Consider the following 6000-nt stretch of genomic DNA (forward strand, 5'->3'; position numbering starts at 1 on the left):
GAACTCTATGTCGGAACCACTGCTCTATCGCCAGCTCTTTGCTTTAATGGCTGAGAAAACTGAGGCCTGGCGAGGACCAGAGCTAAGAACAAGGTCACAAAGCTAAGGCTGCATCAGATGCAGGTCTGCTTGACTCCAGGTCAAGCTCAGACTTCATGCTGGATGACAGGGGCTGAAACATCCCTTCCCACCCCTGACCTACCCTCCCTGCTTGCTCACTTGACTTCTCCATCCAGTCAGCAAAGCCAAGTGGTGAAGAGAAGCTCAAAGGGATCCCAAAGCCTTTGGGAGTAGGACGATGAGGAACGGGCTTATCTGGAGCCCCCACACTGAAATGAGGACAGGAATTGGACTTTCATCTGTTTCGTTCACTGCTTATCTTCAGTCTGAGCACACACCCTGGTATGCTGTAACAATAAGTGTAGTTGAATTAATGAACAAGGCAGCAACTCAGGGTAGGGGGACCTTCTCAGGAAGTCATCCCTCTAGGCGGACCTCACCTACCTCTGGGTGTGCCTCCTGAACTCCTGGAATGGGAATCAGGCTGGGCTTCCTGCAGGTCTTCATAATACTTCTTAGTTTGAAGCAGAATATAGTGGTACAAGCCTGTATGTAATCCCAGCAACTCAGGAGGCTGAGGCAGGAGGATGACCAAGTTGAAGTTCACCTTCAGCAACTTAGTGAGGTCCAAGCAACTTTGTTAGACCCTGTCTAAAAATTTTTAAAAATACAACAGGCTGGGGATGTAGCTCAGTGGTAAAGTGCCCCTGGCTTCAATCCCCCATACTGAAAAAAAAAAAATTTTTTTTTAATAAAAAAATTCTTAGCTTGGCTGCTTCTTCCTTCTCTTTCTCTTCAGAGCACTATCCTATCAGAAGAAGCTGTTGTGTAACATTGGACATCACATCCCCTCTCTAAGACTCCATCTCCTTATTTGTTAAAAATATGTACTTTAAGCTGGCACAATGGTGCACATTTGAAATCCCAGCAACTCAGGAAGCTGAGATAGGAGAATCACAAGTTTAAGAACAGGCTGGGCAACTTAGTGAGAACCTGTCTCAATTTTTTTTTTCTTTTGGTACTGGGAGTTGAACCCAGGGGCACTCAGTCACTGAACTATAGCCCCAGCCCTGCCTTTTTAAAATATTCTTTTTAGTTGTAGATGGACACAATACCTTTATTTTATTTATTTATTTTTATGTGGTACTAAAGATCAAACCCAGTGCCTCACATGTGCAAGGCAAACGCTCTACCACTAAACTATAGCCCCAGCCCCCCCAACTCTTTTTTATATTTTATTTAGAGACAGGGTCTCACTGAGTTGCTTAGGGCCTTGCTAAGTTGCTGAGGTTGACTTTGAACTCACAATCCTGCCTCAGCCTCTGAACTGCTGGGATTACAAGCATGTGCCACCTCACCTAGTGCTCTCTCAAATTTTTTAAAAAGGCAGAGGATGTAGCTCTGACACAGAATAGGTTCAATCACCAACACAGCAAACAATTTAAAAAACAATAAAAATGTTTTAAAAGAGCTCAATTTAGATACCAGGTACACTGCTAGTCCCAGCGACCCCAGAGGCTGAGGCAGGAGGATCCCTTGAGCCTAGAAATTCCGGTCTACCTGAGCAACATAGTGAGATCCAGCCTCTTAAGTAACAAAAGACTCACTTTAAAGTGTTTTTAATTCATTCAGTTGAAATGTTTATTAGAATTTTTCATGTGCCTGACACATAGTAGGTGGTTATCAGTGAGTGGTTATCTCCTTGACACCTTGCCTCGCTCATTCATGTCCCTCTTTCAAGAACCAGTTTTAGTGACCAGCTTCAGTGAGGCAGAGTGTGATACGTAGATAAACTCTAAAGGGTGGAATGGAGAGAATAGGAATGAAACAAGGGCACTCGTACAAGATATGGCCAATAGGTGGCAGCAATGTCCGTGAAAGTAGCTGTCCCCTGTAAGCCTATCCTGAATTTCTTTAGGCCAAGCTGTCTGCCCAAGTTCCGTGTACCAGCATAGGAGTATAAACGAACACGTGCCCAGCGTGAGTAGTGTTTATAAAGTGCACGTGTGTGCCTGTAGTATGAACACACATGTGTATGCGTATGTGAGCTGTATCCATTTAGGGACCAATAGCCAGTCTGTGCGGGAGGGCAGAATGTACCCAAGGTGTGGAGTTGTGGGAATGTTTGTGCGCACAGACTCAGGTGTGTGGGGGTGTGACCTATGGTAGGTGTGGGTCTGTTTGCCTGTGACTACATGGTGCATGTGGAACCCCCTTGTGCAGAGTCACTTGAATTTTGGGGTCCTGGGCCCCTGGAGCAGCCAATGAAGTTTCATGATCCTGCAGAGAGATGCACAGTGTATGCCCTATTTCAGAGGGCTCTAGAATCATCTATGGGACTCTGGGGTAAAGAAATACCCCCAAATGTTAACAAAATAGGAAATATGGGTGAATTTTTCTTTTTTTCCCCCCCATGCTTATCAGGTTTCTTAGTTTTTATAATGAGTACATATTAATTTAATATGGGACCAAGAAACCCCAAAAATGTTATTGAAGAAATAAAAAACCCTAATTTTTCTTTCCACTGATTTTTCCCTTTCCCTTTCCCCCTTCGCAGCTGCATGGTTCCAATGTGTTCTCAGCAGCACATTGAGAAAGAGCAGGTCTTGGTCAGGGGGTGAGGGTTGGATTCCTGACAACAATGGTGGAAGATTCAAGCAGATATCCAAGGGTGCAGCTGGAGCAATCAGAGAAGTCTTCCTGGAGGCAGCTGACCTTGAAGGGTGATCAAGTTGGCACAGGGCAGGAGTCTGCCCTTCCTGCTCCACTTCTCTGAGAATTGCCCTCTTGAGCTGGGTTTTGACAGTCCTCTTCCTGTCATGGGTCCCCTCATCCCTTCAGGGAGCTTGAGGTTTCCAGCAGGTAAGTTTGAAATTAGATTCCTAGAATCTCCCACTGGGAAGGAGCCTGAGAGGTCATCTGGATTTTCCAGGCAAGTGGGAGCTCCTGAAGGTTAAAGGCAGAATGTGTTTCCCCATTAATAATACTGCACCCTAGTTACCATGCACAGCAGTTGTCTCAAAAGGGCCCTGGTTATAAAACTTATTTATTATTATTTTACAGAAGGGTAAAGCGAGGCCCAGAGTGGTCATACAGATTTGATTTGCCTCAGGGAACACACAAAGGTGAATTAAAAAAAAAATATTCCACTCAACACACACACACTTGCAGGAACACCAGACGTTCTCACACATGCTGTGCAAATACACGCACACACATTCACTCACCTTCAGGGCCATCCTTCCCAGCCTTAGCGGGAGCTGCTTTGGGAGGAGCTGCCAGGCCTCCAGGACATCCTCTTGATCTGAGGCCCTCTGTAATTGGGGTGAGACCAAACACAGCACCCCGCCCACCCTGGGCAGCCTGGGGGCCCTGCAGCACCCCTGCCACAGTCTGCACCGAGGCGAGGTGCCCATCACCTTGAGGCAGGCAGGCCCGGGTAGGCAGCCCCTGGCAGGCCTCCCTTAAGGCTGGGTCTCTGCAGGAAGCTGCCCTAGATGGTAGGAGGGGCTGCAGGTCCTGGTGGGCTCCTAGGGAGGCCTATCTGGGTCAGGCAGTGATTCCCTCCCAGAGAGTTACCTTCCAACCATGAGCGTCAGCGAGTATCCAGGAACACCAAGGGGGTACAGAAGGTCTCTTGGAAAGGAGGGCTCTAATTCCCTCAAATGCGTGGGTGACTCTATGGCCAAAGGAAGGGTCACTGAGGAGCAGGGGGAGAGAAGGGAGATGGGGAAGATGGAGCTGGGGAAGGGAAGAGGGAGCTAGTGAGAGCCTCAGAGGCATGTGGGCTGGGAGTGGGGGGAAAGGGACTAGGTGGGGAGCAGGGAAGAGGAGGAGGCATGTGGAGGCTGCAGAGTAGGGAGGCCCAGGGAGCCTGGCACAGGCTCTAGAGTGTGGTGGCAGCTGTCTGTCCCTTTAGAACTGGTCTTAAGAACATCGCTGCATCTTCCTGAGGCAGGTCCTGAGCTGGGGCTTCCCCTACTGTGAGCAGGCAGGTCTGCCACACCCCCAGACTGGGGTCCCCTCCCCATGGGACCACAGAAGGTGAACAAAAGAAGCAGGCAGAGGTGTGGATACTGAGAAGTGTGCTCGCTTTATTTGGGAAAACAGAAGTTTGGGTCTTGATACCAAGATGGGACCTGGCGTGGACCAAAGGTCGGGTGTGAGGCAAGCTTCACTCACAACACACCTGCCTCCCTCACCCGCCAAGTGGGGCAGTGACAATCACAAACACCAGCCCACCAGTCATGCTTCTCTCTGGACAAATGCCCAGTGGCTTTTACCAAGAGATGTCTGCTTCTGAGATCAAGGAGCATGAGGGAAAATACCTCAGTTCTTGTTCAGAATGGCAAAGTCCTCAGAATCATCCACTCCTACCTCAACTTTGCAACTGTGCAGAGGCCCAGAGAGGAACGGAGACCTGCCCAGCATCACCCAGCAAGGAAGCGGAGGACAAAGACTCAAAACCACATTCCCTGTCTCTTATCTTAGGAGTCATTCCAAGAGGAAATTCTAGAAGATAACTCACAATGACACCTTCACTGACACCCAACAAGGGACTCCATTTCCATGATTCAAATACTCAGACCAAAAAGCCCAGGCCAAGACCTCCAGGAACCCCTCTTCCCTTCCAGGGGTTGTTGGGTCCCTGGGAGGGACAAAAGAGGACAGTCACACACAAGGAACTGGTAAGAAAACACGCTCTTGAAAATTGCTTCTTCTGTGTAGTCTGTCCCTTCTGAAACTCAAGGAGGTTGGTACAAAAGGTCTTTTGCTCCTGGCCACCTACAGAATTAAGAAACATGAACTGGAGCACGTAAAACCTCAAACCCTAGACATTTTTTAAAAGTTCCATCCGTTGAGCATTTACCATGCACCAGGCCCACTGTGCACCCACTTGGTAGAGTCACTTACTACGGACCTGTTTGCATTTACTGGACACCTTTATGACCAAAGCAGACAGGCTGCTCACTCTCGGCCTCTAGCTAAATCTTGCCAACTTCTTCCCAGGCACATGTTCGCTCCCATGATGGAGGAAATGGGCCCACAGAGTGATTGTCTTGCTCAAGACATTTCCCAGCAAAGACACAGCAGGCAGTTAAAAAAACAGAATAGGGCTTCCAAGGCAGGGAGGGAGGGATGGGGCTGTCTGGGGGACAGCGGGCGTGGGCAGAGGAGGTGATGTGGCAGTGTGTGCTGCCAAGGTACTGAGCCATCGAACCGGCACGGGGAATGCTCTGTCCACAGCTGAATGTGAGATGTGCTGGAAGCCTCTGTAATCACTGAGTGTTTCCTCTTGGGAGGCTGAAGGAGGAGAGCAGAGGAAGTGGGCTTGACACACCTAAGATGGACCCTAGCTGGCTCAATCATTGACCAGCCATCTGGCCTTGGGCAAGATGAACTTCCCTGAACTTCAGTTTCCTCATCTGTAAAATGAAGGTAATGATAATAATGCCTACTTTGAGTCAGGCCACAAAAATTAATGAACTGCTCTATGTAGCTGGGCACAGTTAAGTGTGCCTGTCACCTAGTGTTAGCATTCCAACAGCAAAAGTTCTCTGCACTCTGGAAGACTATGCACCAGGTGGGGCTCAGCCCTGGTGATGGCGCTGGGGCTAGATCCTGGGCAGCCTCCCAGCTCTGCACTCCACGCCATCAGTATGTCCATTTGACTCCAGTTTTGAGTTCCCAAGCTGCCTGCAGCCAGAGCCCCACCCAGCTGTCCTGGTCTCCTGACCCCCATCTGTAAGTTCAGAGTGGGGAACTAGGTCCTCACTCTCTCCCATCATCCCTTCCAGCTCTAGCACTACCTGCTTGGTGACTGGAAGTGAAATAAAGGAATAAATAACAAATAAATAAGCAATGGAAGAAAGCTGTGTGTATATGTTTTGTATTTGAGCAGGTACGTGGGGCCAGGACTGGGGTTCTATCACTTCCTAA

This window comes from Sciurus carolinensis, chromosome 1, assembly GCF_902686445.1.
Source record: "Sciurus carolinensis chromosome 1, mSciCar1.2, whole genome shotgun sequence".
NCBI lineage: Eukaryota > Metazoa > Chordata > Mammalia > Rodentia > Sciuridae > Sciurus > Sciurus carolinensis.